A 16,761-nucleotide genomic window follows, 5' to 3' on the forward strand; every position below is an offset into this window, starting at 1 on the left:
ATTCACAAGCCGATACTTGTTGTTTTTGTTTTTTAATCAAAGTTTTAATGAAAAAGACATTAAAAAATTTTTTTAATAGGAGGGTTTGGGCATGGAGCTGGTTGATCTTTAAAATCCTAACCCAGCCGGGCGCGGTAGCCCATGCCTGTAATCCCAGCACTTTGAGAGGCTGAGGCAGGTGGATCACCTGAGGTCAGGAGTTTGAGACCAGCCTGGCCAACATGGCAAAATCCCCATCTCTACTAAAAATACAAAAAATTAGCTGGGAGTGGTGGCAGGTGCCTGTAATCCCAGCTACTTGGGAGGCTGAGGCAGGAGAATCACTTGATCCTGGGAAGCAGAGGTTGCAGTGAGCCAAGATCGCGCCATTGCACTCCAGCCTGGGCTACAAGAGCGAAACTCTGTCTCAAAAATAATAATAATAATAGTAATAGTAATAATTCCTAACCCATTTATTCCCATCAAGCTGTCCAAAACTAGTAACTGGAAAGGTCCTGTGATGCTGGGCTCCAAACATCGAACACAAAGACTAGAATAATAGAATTATCTGGTATTTTCCCTTCCCTGAAAATTCCATCTTCAATTGGGGTCTGTGGGTTCAAAAGCCATACTTATGAACCAAAATTTAGGACACATGCTCTGGTACATGGACAATGGATGGTGCAAAAAATATCCAGGATATCTAGCTGTTGAAACTGCAGCCCTCTCAATGACTCTAATGCTCAAGGGATTAAAAGAATCCAGCCCCAAAAGTTTTAGATACAAAAATAGTAACAACCCAACTTAATTTTACTGCATTTAAAAAACATAATTATTTCCAAATCTACTGAGCAGCTGCACAGTCTTCAGTGACGCCTGCGGTCACTGGGATTCGAAGACTCTCACTCCCAGCAGCGCCGGGTCTTTTTATGCCTATGGGATTTATCTCGGCTCCTACTTCGAGTTCTACGACTACACCCTTCGGAATGCGCGTTGTACGGGCTAGAAAATGTGTCTGAGCTCCGCCCTCTGTCCCTATCCCTGGTTGTTTCTTCTCTTGCCTCCCTCCCACTTGAGGACTTGTGCTCGTGCTTGGGTTTCTCCTTCTTCTGCTGCCTCTCTATGTCCTCTACTCCACCATAGTAGGCAGTCCTGGCCTCGGGGAGCTTCTGCCTCTCCCTGGGCTGTGACTTCTGAGCTCTCTCCGAGTTCTTGCTGCTGTGCTGCTTAGGGCCAGGGTCATCTTTTTCCTTTACTGTCTTGCTTCTGGGTGACGAAGAGGATGGTTGCTCTTCCTGCACCAACCGATCAGTTTTCTCTTTTTCTTTCTTTCTTTTCTTTTTTTCCTTTTTCTCCTTCTTGTACTTTTTTGTTGGTTTTTCGTCTTCAGAGCTCTCAGACAAACTCGACGAGTAGGTATGAGCCCCACGGGAGCCCTTGTGGAGCTCTTTGGTCACATCATCCATTTCTTCCGAGTTCTTAGGAGCCCGATAGTTAGACACATGATCCACTCGGATAGTTCTTCCTTTGATCTTGATCCCATTAAAATTGTCAACGGCCAGAATCGTGCTCCTCTGGTCTTCATAGCAGAGGAAACAGAATCCTTTGGATTTCCCAGTCTTCTTGTCCCGCACAAGATTAATGTTAACAATCTCCCCATATTGTGAGAATACACAGATGATGTCCCCTTCAGTCAGTTCATAAGGAAGCCCTCCCAGGAAGATCCAGGCGCTGTCCTTGTACTCGGTGTGCCAGGACACCTTATCGGCCACCCCAAGCTTGACCTCTCCCTCATTCAGCTCGTTGATCAGCTTCACCTTAGTTAAAGCGTTCATCTCCGCGGGCTCGCGCTCAACGTTCAGGTATCAGTGCCCGGATGAGGTAGCCCCCGTGTGATACTTCGTGGCGCACGCGCGCACGTGTGTGTGTGTGTGTGTGTGTGTGTTTTACCAACCTTATTGAGTTATAATTTACATAAAGTAAAACACATCTATTTAAACGTGTGGTCTTATGTAACCTTCACTACTATAGTTAAGATAGTAAACATTTCCAGGCCGGGCAAGGTGGCTCACGCGTGTAATCCCAGCACTTTGGGAGGCCGAGGCTGGCGGATCACCTGAGGTCAGAAGTTCGAGACCAGCCTGGCCAACATGGTGAAACCCCGTCTCTACTAAAAACACAAAGAATTAGCTGGGTGTGGTGGCGGGCGCCTGTAATGCTACCCAGGAGGCTGAGGCAGGAGAATCACTTGAACCTGGGAGGTGGAGGTTGCAGTGAGCCGAGATTGCGCCATTGCACTCCAGCTTGGACAACAAGAACGAAACTCCATCTCAAAATAAATAAATAAATAAATAAATAAATAAATAGTAACCATTTCCTTTAGCATGGAAACGTCTCTTATGCCTCTTTTCCACTCCCTGTCCCAGGCAATTGCTAATTTGATTTCTATCAATTATAGGTTAAGTTTAACAGTTATAGAGCTTAATAGAAATGGAATCACATTATATGACTCTTTTTAGTCTGGGTTTTTTTTTCACTCAGCTGAATGTTTTTAACTTCATCCCTGTTGTTGTGTGTATCAGTAATTCTCATTGTGTGAATAGGTAACAATTTATTCATTTCCCTGCTGATGGACATTTGGGTTCTTTTTAGTTTTGGGCTATATTATAAATTAAGCCACTATGAACATTTAGGTGCAAGTCCTTATGTGGATATTTTTTGTTTGTTTCTCTTGGGTATATACTTAGGAATGTAATTGCTGGGTCACATGGCAAGAAATTGTGAGGCTGTTTTCCAAAATGGTGTACCATTTTACACTCTCACTAGCAACGTATGAGAGGTCGTTACCTAAATCCTTGTCAATTCTTGGTGTTGTCAATCTGCCACTTTTAGTTAATCTAGTGGATGTGTAGAGATATCTCATTTTGGATTCCATTTTCATTTCTCTAAGGACTAATGATGCTGAACTTTTTTTTAAATGAAACTTTTTGGTTTTTTTGGTTTTGTTTTAAGACAGGGTGTCACTATATTACCCAGGCTAGTCTTGAACTCCTGGACTCAAGCGAGCCTCCTGCCTCCCACCTCAGCCTCCCAAGTAGCTGGAACTATAGGCACGCACCAGTGTGCCTAGCATGCTGAATATTTTTGCATATGCTTTTTAGCCTTTTATATACATTTGTGAAGTGACATTTCAAGCCTCTTGCCCATTTAAAAAATTGGATTATTTTCCTATTGCATTACAACAGCTGTTTGCATTTTAAGTTGGTAGAGTTTTAAGGTACATATTTAAACTGCTAGACTTACATATTTATTCTGCTCTAGGCAAGTGCATAGAAAAACATCTCTAAAATTGCCATAGCATTGAAAATATTACCTGAGATGTCTATCCTTGCCCCATCTGACCCCCAGGCTAAAATCTGTTTCCATTTGAGATTGTAAAATCATCAGAGCAAATGACCTAATATATTAAATTTAATTGATATTTCTTTAGTAAAGGAAAATATTTCTTCCTACTCTTTCACCACTAAACATGAAGGGTGTGCTATTTTTTTTAAAAACATGTCTTTTCAATTCATCTCATGTTAAAACCAGATATAACCATATTATTCCATTTAAAACTGTCCAGAACTATAAAAGATTTTTTTTTCAGTTTATAAAATGGATGCTTCAATACACAAAGATAAATTATTATAAATAAATTATTATTATTGGCCAGGCATGTGGCTCACACCTGTAATCCTAACACTTTGGGAGGCTAAGGTGGGTGGATTGCTTGAGCTCAAGAGTTTGAGACCAGCCTGGGCAACTCCATCACTACAAAAAATTAGCTGGGCATGGTAGCATGTGCCTATAGTTCCAGCTACTTAGGGGGCTGAGTCAGGAGGACTGCTTGAACCTGGAGGTTGAGGCTGCAGTGAGCTGAGATGGCGCCACTGCACTCCAGTTTGGATGACAAAGTGAGACCTTGTCTCAAAAAAAGAAATTATTATTATTCAATTAAATTTCTAATAAAATAGAAAATTTCTTCCATACATCAGCCAACATGTGGAAATGTCTAAACATTTAGAGCCTCAAATTGGGCAATTGTTTTAAATGTTTTTGTGTCATAAAATTGTGTTTCTGCAACAAGTAAATTAATATTTTAATCAAAATATAAATAATGTAAATGTGAATTTTAATAAGAAAATTTTAAGTGAAAAGCAGTAAAAAAGAAAATAATTCAATATATTACAGGAAACTGATGGAAATTCCACTCAGGGTAGAATTGTGGGTTCTTGGTCACCTGTCACTGTTCCAATCTACCTATTTGACAGAGTAACTGAAGCAAAGAGAGGTCAAGTCATTTGTCCAAGACCATGCCACTTGCTAGTAAAGATCTGGAATGGGAATGAATATTCACTAGCAGGCTAGTGTTATATAACATATTTTCTTATAACTGAGAACTAAAATTCCTATTAAAAACCTATACTTGTGCCAAGCACGGGGGTTCACACCTAAAATCTCAGTGCTTTGGGAGGCTGAGGCAGGAGGATCTCTTGAGGCCAGGAGTTCACCAGTCTAAGCAACACAGTGAGACCCAGTCACTACAAAACATTTTTTGAAAAACTAACCAGGCATGTTGGCACGTGCTGTAGTCCCAACTATTCGGGAGGCTGAGGCAGGAGGATCATTTCTTTTTTTTTTTTTCTTTTTTTTTTGAGACAGAGTCTCACTCTGTTGGTCAGGCTGGAGTGCAATGGCACAATCTTGGCTCACTGCAATTTCTGACTCCCAGGCTCAAGCAATTCAGCAGAAGGATCATTTCATTGCCTAAGAGTTTAAGGCTGCAGTAAGTTGTGATTGTACAACTGCACTCCAGTCTGGGTGACAGAGCAAGACCATGTCGCCAAAAGAAAAAATGGAGGGAGAATGCCAGCACTGCACTAGCCTCTTCTCCATCAATTTAAAAAAGAAAATGTCCCTTTTGATTGCTGAATAATATTCCATAGCATAAATGTACCACTATTTAACCACTCACCCATTGAAAGACATATGGATGATTTCTATTGTTCAGCTATTACAAATAAAGTTGCTATAAACACATATTTATAAGTTTTTGTGTTAACATGTCTTTATTTCTCTGGGATAAAAGCCAGGAATGCAATTTCTAGGTTGTATGTTAGCTGCATGTTCAGTTTTTATTGGTTGTCTTTTCTTTTTTTTTCTTTCTTTCTTTGACAGCACCTTGCTCTGAAGCTAAGGCTGTAGTGCAGTAGTGCAATTATGGCTCACTGCAGCCTCAATCTCCCAGGCTCAAGCAATCCTCCCACCTCAGCCTCCTGAGAAGCTGGGACCACAGGTGCATGCCACCACCCATGGCTAACTTTTGTATAGACGGGCTCTCACTATGTTACCAAGGCTGGTCTCAAACTCCTGGGCTCAAGTGACCCTCCTGCCTTGGTCTCGCAAAGTGCTGGGATTATAGGTATGAGCCACCATGCCCAGCCACTACTTTTAATTTTATCCTTTCTAATAGCGATGAGTAGTGACATCTCACTGTGGTTTTAACTTGCATTTCTCTAATGACTAATGATGAACTTTTTCTGTGGGTTGATTTGCTACCCACTTATTCTCTTCAGTAGATTAATGTTTCTTTATGTCTCTTTTGCTCATCTTCTGAGGATTATTTGTGTGTTTTTACTGTTGAAGTTTCAGATTTTTAAAAAGATATTCTATGTTTGAATTTTTGGAAATCATCTGTTTCCAGTAGCACATTGAACAAGAGTGGTAAAAGTGGACATCCTTACCTTGCCCCCAATCTTCGTGGAAAAGCATTCCATCTTTTACCATTAAATATGGGTTAATTATAGTTCTTCATAGATATTCTTTATCAAGTAGGAAAGTTTTTCTCTATTGCCAGATTTCTGAGACTTTTTAAAAAGGAGTAAGTGTTGACTGTTTTGTGTTTGTCTTTTAAAGACAGGGTCTTCCTCTGTTGCTCAGGTTGGAGTGCAGTGGTACAATCATAGCTCATTACAGCCTGGAATTCCTGGGCTCAAGCAATCCTCCCTGCTCAGCCCCCTGAGTATCTGGGATTACAGGCGTGTGCAATCACACCTGCCTAATTTTTTATTTTTTGTAGAGACAAGGTCTCACTACATTGGCCAGGCTGGTCTCAAACTCCTGGCCTCAGGTGATCCTCCTGCCTCATTCTCCCAAAGTGTTGGGATTACAGGTGTGAGCCACTATACCCCGCCTTGAATTTTTTCAAGTACTTTTTCTACATGAATTGATATGATCATGTAATTTTTTAAATTTAGCCTGTTAATATGGTAGATCATATAGATAGATTTTAAAATATTGAACCAGCTTTGAATCCCCAAAATAAACCAGTTTGTTGTAGTAGAATAATTTTGTATATTGCTGAATTCTGTTTGCTTAATGTTTTGATAGGAATGTGTGATTTTACATTCATAAGGGATATTGGTCTGTAGTTTTCTTTTCTGTCTTTGTCTGGTTTTAGTATTAAGGTAATATTGGTTTTTAGAAATGAATTGACAAAAAATGAATTGGAAAGTGTTTCTTTCGTTTCTAATTTCTAGAAGAGATTGAGAAGAATTGGTGTTAATTCTTCTTTAAACATTGGTAGAAATCTCTGGTGAAAACTATTTGGGCCTGACAATTTTAAGTTATGAATTTAACTTCCTTATTAGCTACAGGACTATTTAAATAATCTATCTAATATTCGATGAGTTGTGATAGTTTGTGTGGGTTTTTTTTAGACAGGGTCTTGCCCTGTCACCCAGGCTGGAGTGCAGTGGTGTGATCACAGCTCACGGTAGCCTCGATCTCTTGGGCTCAAGTGATCCTCAGCCTTCTGAGTAACTGGGACTACAGGCACGTGCCACCATGGCCTGCTAATTTTTTTTAAAAGTTTTCATAGACGGGTTTCCCCACGTTGCCCAGGCTGGTCTCAAACTCCTGGCCTCAAACGATCCTCCTGCCTTGGCCTCCCAAAGTGCTGTAATTACTGGTATGAGTAACTGCTCCCAAACTAGTTTGTGTTTTTCAAGGAATTGGCTAATTTATCTAAGTTGTCAAATTTCTGTGTATAGAGTTGTTTGTGTTATGCTGTTATTAACTTTTCAAAGTCTGCAAGGTCTGCAGTTATATCCCCTATTTAATTCCTAATGTTAGTAGCAATTTGCATCTCCTCTACTTTTTTCCCCTGTTGGTCTTGCTAGGGGTTTGTCAATTTTATTCATCTTTTTAAAGAACTAGTTTTTTTGTTGTTGATTTTTTTTTCTGTTTTCAGTTTTATTAATTTCTATTCTTCATTATTTCTTTCCTTCTGCTTGCTTTGGGCTTATTTTACTCTCCTTTTCTAGTTTTTTGAGATGGAAATTTATTTTATTTTATTTTTAGACAGAGTCTCGCTCTGTCACCAAGGCTGGAGTGCAGTGGTGCAACCTCAGCTCACTGCAACCTCTGCCTCGCGGGTTCAAGCAATTCTCCTGCCTCAGCCTACGGGCACTGCAGGCACGTGCCACCATGCCCGGCTAATTTTTTTGTGTGTTCTTAGTAGAGATGGGACTTCACTATGTTGGCCCGGCTGGTCTTGAATTCCTGACCTTGGGTGATCCACCCACCTTGGCCTCCCAAAGTGCTGGGATTACAGGCGTGAGCCACCGTGCCTGGCCAGAGGTGGGAATTTACATTATTGATTTGAGATTTTCAAAAATTTCCTACAATATCAAATTCATAAATATATAATTATTGCAACTGGTAAATTTTTCTCTTAGTAAATATTAAAAGATACTATTTTCAAAACGTCTTTCTAATATTTAAAGAATGTTAGGAAATGTTATTAAATTATTTTATTATAATTAGTGTCCATTATTATCCTGTTATCTAATTTTATCAACATGATTCAACAAAAGTATCTACATGGCAGGATCTTGGGAGTATAAGAATTTCACAAGAATATTTAACCATTATGAAAGCTAACAAGCCTTCTTGTAGTGAACTGAAGATAGAATCCTAGGAAAACTTGTTTTGTGGCCAGGCATATGGTTCATGCCTGTAATCCCAGCACTTTGGGAGGCAGAGACGGATGGATCACTTGAGGTCAGGAATTAGAAACCAGCCTGGCCAACATGGTGAAACCCCGTCTCTACTAAAAATACAAAAATGAGTTGGGTGTGGTGACACGCCCCTGTAATCCCAGCTACTCTGGAGGCTGAGGCAGGAGAATCACTTGAACCTGGAAGGCCGAGGTTGCAGCGAGTAGAGATCACGCCACTGCACTCCAGCCTAAGCGACAGAGTGAGACTTTGTCTAAAAATAAATAAATAAATAATACAACAAGTTTTTGGGTTTTGTTTGTTTGTTTTTGAGATGGAGTCTCGTTCTGTCGCCCGCCCAGGCTGGGGTGCAGTGGCATGATCTCGGCTCACTGCAACCTCCGCCTCCGAGGTTCAAGCGATTCTCCTATCTTAGCTTCCCAAATAGCTGGGATTACAGGTGCACAGTACCATGCCCGGCTTATTTTTGTATTATTAGTAGAGACAAGGTTTCTCCATGTTGGCCATGCTGGTCTCTAATTCCTCACCTCAAGTGATCTACCCGTCTCTACCTCTCAAAGTGCTGGGATTACAGATGTAAGCCACCACCTCTAGCCTATCCCAACACTTTAGGAGGCCAAAGTGGGAGGATTGCTTGAGGCCAAGAGTTTGAGACCAGCCTGGGCAACACAGTGAGACCTTGTCTCTACTAAAAAAAAATTTTTTTTTTAATTAGCCAGTTGTGGTGGCTTGTGCCTGTAATCCCACCACTTTGGGAGGCCAAAGTGGGCAGATCACTTGAGGTCAGGAATTTGAGACCAGCCTGGGCAACATGGAAAAACCCTCTCTCTACAAGAAATACAAAAATTAGCCAGGCATGGTAGTGCATACCTGTAGTCTCAGCTACTCAAGAGGCTGAGGTGGGAGAATCACTTTAGCCCAGAGAGTCGAGGCTGCAGTGAGCTGAGATCACACCACCGCACTCCAGCCTGGGTGATAGAGGTGAGACCCTGTCTCAAAACAAAAGACAAAAAATTATCCTGGCATGGTGGCACATGCTTGTACTCAGTTACTGAGGAAATTGAGGTGGGAGATTGCTTGAGCCCAGGAGGTTGAGCTTACAGTGAGCTGCAATCATGCCTGGGCACAAGTGCCATGAACTCCAGCCTGGGCAACAGAGCATGGACAAAAGAGCAAGACCCTATCTCTAAATATATGTATTTAGTGAGACCCAAGCTGGAGGATCATTTGAGGCCAGGGGTTCAAGACCAGTCTGGGCAACATAGGGAGACCCCATCTCTACAAAAAAATACAAAATTTAATGGGGCATGGTGGCACATGCCACCACGGTACTAAGGAGCTACTAAGGAGGCTGAGGCAGGAGGATCACATGAGCCCAGGATGTTGAGGTTCCAGTGAGCCATGAGGGTGCTACCACATTCTAGCCTGGGCAACAGAGTGAGACCCTGTGTCAAAAAAAAAAAAGTGTATATGTGTGTGTAGATGTATTATATATGTCAATATGCATACATATGTATATGTATATGTATATATGTACGTATGCATATATATGTATGTGTGTGTGTACGTATGTGTATATATACATGTATCTATGTATATACATGTATATGGAAAAATAGACATAGGGTCAAAATCCAAGTGATAAAGAAGAAGGGAATAAGAATTATGAATTAGAAGATTTTACACTTGATCTTAGCCAAAAGGCCGAGAAGCAATAAATTAGAAGATTTTAAACAAAGCAGATTTGTGTTTTTTTTGTTTTTGTTTTTGTCTTTTTTTTTTGAGACGGAGTCTTCTCTGTCGCCCAGGCTGGAGTGCAGTGGCCGAATCTCAGCTCACTGCAAGCTCCGCCTCCAGGGTTCACGCCATTCTCCTGCCTCAGCCTCCGGAGTAGCTGGGACTACAGGCGCCCGCCACCTCGCCCGGCTAGATTTTGTATTTTAGTAGAGACGGGGTTTCACCATGTTAGCCAGGATGGTCTCTATCTCCTGACCTCGTGATCCGCCCGTCTCGGCCTCCCAAAGTGCTGGGATTACAGGCTTGAGCCACCAAGCCCGGCACAAAGCAGATTTGTATATGATGGTTTGCTGGATAATTCAAGTCTCATTCTTTATTTTATAGGTGGTACTTATACATGTATATAAAATTAAAAAGGGTTCAAAAGGAGTGTATAGTGAGATCTTCTCAGCCCTACCATTAGGCTAAACCCTGAAGTTCTAAAGATGAATGAGTCATAGCCCCTAATTTCATAATCTTGCAACTCCATTATTTTTGTCCTCAGAACTGACACTTGTTTTCTCCACACAAAAATCTCAACCTGTGCTCTGAATTACACACCCTCCTACCTCCTCAGAGACCTTGTCAGTTACTTCTCTCTTGTACCTTCAACATGTTTTTTGCTATTGATTCCTATCCTTCAGTCAACAAGCAAATTCAATAGTCTCTAATCTTAACACAAAACAAAACGATAGCTCTTATAACCCACATCCTGTTCTAGCTAGAGTCTGGAAAAAGTAGTTCACATTTAATAGTTGTAATTTCTCACCTTTTAAATTAAAATTTTTATCAAAGTGATATATGCAAAGGGCTAAAACAATAAAAAATAAATTGAATGCTTGTTGTGTGTCTAGTGTCATTTTTTGCCCTCTACATGTGTTAGCTCAGTTAACCCTCACAATAATCTCTAAGGCAGGCATGATTATCTCCATTTTACAGATGAGGAAACTGAGCTACAGATTAGTTTATGATAGGAAGCAATAGTCTCCCACGCCCATTTTCCCCCATCAGTTCTATTGTCCAGTAGCCACTGGCTGTAACTGTTTCTGTTCTTTATTCTTCCTTTGGCCACTTCCATTTTGTAAGTTGTTCACACTGCTATCTCTTGAGTAAAGAAATTTAGACACTGGCTTTTGACTTCCCAATGGGAAAGATGAAGATTTAATTCCATTATATTCCCCTCCAAAAAAGCTATGTAATTGTTCTCAGTTCCTCCTCTGGTCAACCTCTGCAGCTATAAACAACACACTTTGATATCCATTTCTTATTTCATAGGTTATGAACAATAACTTTTGACCGCTTACTTTTTTGATGAGAATGTCAGCTCTCATATTTTTTCCTCCACACCTCGTCTTACATAGGCTCCTCATCTGCTGCTTTAAATTTTTACTGATGTGACTTTCTCAGTGTTGAATTCAGTGGCATTTTCCAATTATTCTTTTATTTTATCTCTATGTGATGCTTGATACCTTTGACTCTCTTCCTTAAACATTAGTTTTCCTTCGGCATGTTAATCAACAATTTTTTACTAAGCATCTGTTTTATGCCAGGTATTAGGTGAAGTATATGTTAAAGAAACATGGAGAAATATCTGTTGGGAGACAATTCTTCATGGGTTTTGGAGTTACTGTGGCAGCTTTTTATTTTCCGGACAACCTCCTTGAAAGGTGTTTGTGTGGTGAACAGCCTTGAAAGATTGAAATAGCATTTCCCTCCAGGGAAGACAGCAGGATTTTTTTTTTTACCATCCAAGATATTTCTCCAATAATGTTTCTCTCCAGGGTAAAGATTGGGTAGGTTAGATATCAGCTCCTTTAAAATATTGAGAGTTCAGGTTCGGGTGCAGTGGCTCATGCCTGTAATACCAGCACTCTGGGAAGATAAGGCAGGTGGATCACTTGAGCCCAGGAGTTCAAGGTCAGCCTGGGCACCATGGTGAAACCCTATCTCTACAAAAAATACAAAAATTAGCTGGATGTATTGGCTCATGCCTGTAGTCCAAGCTACTCAGGAGGTTGAGGTAACATGATCACTTGAGCCTGAGGAGGTCAAGGCTGCATGCAGTGAGACGTGATCATGCCCCTGCACTCCAGCCTATGTGACAGAGCAAGACATTGTATAAAAAAAAAAAAAAAAAGAGAGGGGGCCAAGCATGGTGGCTCACGCCTGTAATCCCAGCACCTTAGGAGGCCAAGGTGGGTGGATCGCCTGAGGTCAGGAGTTCGAGACCAACCTGGCCAACATGGTGAAACCCTGTCTCTACCAAAAATACAAAAATTAGCTGGGATGGCAGCAGGCATCTGTAATCCCAGCTACTCAGGAGGCTGAGGCAGGAGAACCGCTTGAACCTAGGAAGTGGAGGTTGCAGTGAGCCAAGATCGTGCCACTGCACTCCAGCCTGGGTGACAGGGTTGAGATTCTGCCAAAAAAAAAAAAAAGAAAAAGAAAAAAAAAGATCGGGACTTCCTAAGTTCAGGTAAGTTCAGAGTCCCTTGGCTGTAAGACAAACCCACAGACTGTGCAGCATCTACCTCAGTCCACCTTTCCATCGCCACTGTGGAGTCTTGGGGGTAAATGCACAGATGCAAACATGAAGGTCATGCTTCCTCTTCTGTGAATAATAAAGCCCTTTGTTTTTGTTTTGTTTTGTTTTGTTTTTGAGATGGAATCTCGCTCCTGTCGCGCAGGCTGGAGTGCAGTCGTGCAATCTCAGCTCGCTGCAACCTCCACCTCTGCAACCTCCACCTCCAGGGTTCAAGTGATTCTCCTTCCTCAGCCTCTAGAGGAGCTGGGATTACAGGTGTGTGCCACCATGCCTGGCTAATTTTTATATTTTTAGTATAGACGGGGTTTCACCATGTTGGCCACAGTGGTCTCAAACTCCTGATCTCAGGTGATCCACCCGCCTCAGCCTCCCAAAGTGCTAGGATTACAGTCGTGAGCCACTGCACCTGGCCCGCCCTTTGTTTTTGACTCAAGAGTCTGACGTCTTCTGGCAGAGCTTATAAAATTGTGTCAGATTAATTAGTTAACTTGAAACTAAGGTAAGATCTCAGGCCATTCATAGTTCTTGACCATGTCCAGCAACCAGTTGCATACGTGATGCTAAGTTCAGAAGCAGAGCCTGGCCTAGAGATATGACTTTGGGAGTCATCAGCACATAAGTGGTCATTAAACCATGGTAGTGGACACAATCATTTAGACTAGTGTGACATCATGAAAGGAGAATTCAGAGAGCTTTGAGGACCTCCAAAATGCAATAATCTGATAAAAATGGAAGAGTTCAAGGGAGACATGAAGAAGCTTCCAGGTGAATCAAAGAAAGACTGCTTCAGGGAGGAATGAGTGGTCAGGTTTGTCAAATGCTGAAAGACCACATAAGATGAGAATGGAAAATATCCACTGAATTTGGAAGTTGGAGGTCATTGTGACATTACCAAGAGCAGTTAAAATCAGTTTAATGGAGTAACTGGCTGAAATCCCAACTGCATGGCAGCTATGGTCAAGGTGGGGGAATACAAACAGTAAATGAGGTCTTTCCCAAGAAGAGAAAGAGAAAGAATGGGAGTTAAGGAATTGCCTTTTTTTAAAAAAAAAACAGAAATTTGGCCAGGCATGGTGGCTCACACCTGTAATCCCAGCATTTTGGGAGGCCGAGGCAGGTGGATCACCTGAGGTCAGGAGTTCAACACCAGCCGGGCCAACATGGCGAAACCCCATCTCTACTAAAAATACAAAAATTAGCTGGGCCTGGTGGTGGGTGCCTGTAATCCCAGCTACTCAGAAGGCTAAGGTGGGAGAATTGTTTGAACCTGGGAGGCGGAGGTTGCAGTGAGCCGAGATCATAGCACTGCACTCCAGCCTGGGCAACGGAGCGAGACTCCGTCAAAAAAACAAAACAGAAATTTATTTTCGCACAATTCTGGAGGCCAGACACCTGAGATCAAGGTGTTATCATAGCTGGTTTCTTCAGGGGCTTCCCTCCTAGGCTTGTAGATGGCCATCTTCTTTTTCTGTCTTAACATGGTCAAAGGAAGAGTCTTTGCTTTCAGTTTAATGGGCAAAGGTTACACAAATGACAATGTGATCACCACTAGTGTTTTTTAGGGGTGACTGAATATCCTTTCTCTACTTTCAAAACTTGCTGATCTAAAGACAGTCCTTTGTCTGGATCTGAACAGCCACAGAGTCCACTGAGTCTATATATACAAAATTAATAGAGTTATCCTTTTTTTGTTTTGTATTTTAGAGATGGAGTCTCACTATGTTGCCTAGGCTGAAGTGCAGTGTCTATTCACAGGTGCGATTATAGCTTGCTGCAGCCTTAAACTCCTGGTCTCAGGCACTCCTCCCTCAGCCTCCATAGTAGCTGGGACTACAGTCGTGCACCACTGCACCTGGCATAATAGTGTTATTCTTATTCCAAGAGATGTTTCAATGTCTCCAGTTTCAAATATAGAGGCAACAAGAAAAGCTCAGAAAGGAACTCAATGGGGATACAGGCCATCAGCAAAACTGCAAAAACAGATTAAAAGGATGAAAATTCCATTTTGGAAAAAAGCATATGAGGAAATTTACTGACATCAAGCTAACAAAGGACAGAGGTCTTGTTTAGGAGCCCTTGACCTTAAAAGGACACTGGATAGAAATGGTCATAAAGAGAGAGAAAATGCCACAGAGACAATGAAGTCCTACATAAGCTTAGTCCCTTTATAAACCGGAACCACTGCAAGTGCCCTGTAAGACCTTAATGGGGAAGCAGGCACATAAAGTGTCCCTTTTTCCATTTACTGCATACTTTTCTTTAACTGTTTAGCTGTCGTGTGTGTGTCTCTGTGGGTGTACACCTGTAATCTCAGCACCTTGGGAGGCTGAAGTGGGCAGATCACTTAAGGTCAGGTGTTCCAGACCACCCTGGCCAACATGGTGAAACCCCATCTCTACAAAAAACACAAAAATTGGCAGGGTGCAGTGGCTCACACCTGTAATGCCAGCATTTTGGGAGGCCGAGGCAGGCAGATCACCTGAGGTCAGGAGTTTGAGACCAGCCTGGCCAACTTGGTGAAACCCTGTCTATACTAAAAATACAAAAATCAGCCGGGTGTGGTGGCGGGCACCTATAATCCCAGCTACTCAGGAGGCTGAGGCAGGACAATGGCTTGAACTCAGGAGGTGGAGGTTGCAGTGAGCCCAGATTGCACCATTGCATTTCAGCCACACAGCAAGACTTCGTCAAAAAAAAAAAAAAAAAAAAAAAAAAAAGCTAAACAGTAGAGAGGGGCGAAAACACATCTTGTGCTCATTACAGTATTTAGGATTTACTGATCACCACACTCCAGGAAGAGAAAATGCTAAACAGGGTAGTTGGGAATACTCATACAGACAGCAGTATTCCTACTCTATTCCAGCTTTCTTTACTGAGAAATTTAAAACCATATTTAGTGGCTTGGTGCAGTGGTCTGTAATCCCAGCATCTTGGAAGGCCAGGGCGGAAGCATCACTTGAGTCCAGGAGTTCAAGACCAGCCTGGGAAACACGGTGCAACCCCATCTCTACTAAAATTTTTTTAAAACAATTTTGCCAAGCGTGGTGGCACACACCTGTAGTCCTACGTACTAGGAAGGCTGAGGCAGGAGGATCACTTGAGCCCAGAAAGTTGAGGCTGCAGTGAGCCCTGGTTGTGCCATTGCACTCTAGCCTGGGCAGTGCTGTCTTAAAAAAAAAAAAAAAAAAAACCCAAAAAACCAAAACCATATTTAGTGGGTACTAAACAGTAGGATGCAAAAAGCCACAGAGCCTTATTTCCCTAAATCAAACTTAATCTGCTTTGAGGTGAAACTGAGGGACAAAGTCAGCCTCAGTTAGTTAGGGGCTCCTTCTTTACCTCAATGGAATTACACAAGAATTCTGGGCTCCTAGGTCTCAGAAAATAGCGGCGTAGGGGCTGGCCCTTTGTCCTAGGTGGTCGCTTCGGTGGCTCTGCAGAGCTGCTGTCTGATGGGCACTGAGGCTGCAAGCAGCTTCAAGGACAATTCTCACCTAATCTTCCCCACTGACTTTAGAACATGCCCATGTTCTCTGGTCCTCTGCCACCAGGTGGTCCCTATAGTTTTCTGTTACCTTTCCAGGCCCGAAAGAAGCTACAAACTCCACCTCTTAGTCTTGGGCCATGCTTCTTAATCTTGGGATGAACACATGATATACTGCCTCCAGTTGAGGTATTTTAAAAATAACTCACCCAGTTTGTTCATATAACTCAAAAAATATCTTAGTCATATTTTTCATCCTCTTTCAAAATATCTTTGTTCAAGAAAAGAATAACTTATTGTTCACATCTGTTTCTGGCTTCAGCGTAAGCGGTAAGTGGTAAGAGAATTAGGTCACCAACAGTTAGCTGTTCTCTCTATAGATCTGTTCTAAGCCAGAGATCTTGTTTAGGAGCCCTTGACCTTAAAAGGACACTGGATAGAAATGGTCATAAAGAGAGAGAAAATGCCACAGAGAGAATGAAGTCCTACATAAGCTTAGTCCCTTTGTAAACTGGAACCATTGCAAGCACCCTTTAAGACCTTAATGGGGACCATTTTGAGTCCTAGTGTGAGTTTCCTGGCATAGAACTGTCAAGCATTCAGTTCACATACAAAAACAAACTTACTTTTTTTTTTTTTTTTTTTTTTGAGACGGAGTCTCGCTGTGTCGCCCAGACTGGGGTACAGTGGTGCGATCTCGGTTCACTGCAACCTCTGCCTCCTGTGTTCAAGCGAATCTCCTGCCTAAGCCTCCCCAGTAGCTGGAACTACAGGCACCGGCCACCACACCCAGCTAATTTTTTTGTGTTTTTAGTTGAGACGGGGTTTAACCATATTGGCCAGACTGGTCTCAAACTCCTGACCTCAGGTGATCCGCCCGCCTCGGCCTCCCAAAGTGCTGGGATTGCAGGTGT

At 42.1% G+C, this 16,761-nt stretch overlaps 1 protein-coding gene and 1 pseudogene across 1 annotated transcript in view; one reads left to right on the plus strand and one right to left on the minus strand.

The window, feature by feature from the left end:
- Positions 1-16,761, plus strand: part of SPZ1 (spermatogenic leucine zipper 1) — a 36,833-nt gene that overhangs the window by 10,599 nt on the left and 9,473 nt on the right. The window lies entirely within an intron of this gene.
- LOC108528912 (RNA-binding motif protein, X-linked 2 pseudogene) lies at positions 749-1,814 on the minus strand (annotated as a pseudogene).

The sequence above is a fragment of the Rhinopithecus bieti genome, unplaced genomic scaffold (genome assembly GCF_001698545.2).
Source record: "Rhinopithecus bieti isolate Rb0 unplaced genomic scaffold, ASM169854v2 scaffold_5216, whole genome shotgun sequence".
Taxonomy (NCBI): Eukaryota; Metazoa; Chordata; class Mammalia; order Primates; family Cercopithecidae; genus Rhinopithecus; species Rhinopithecus bieti.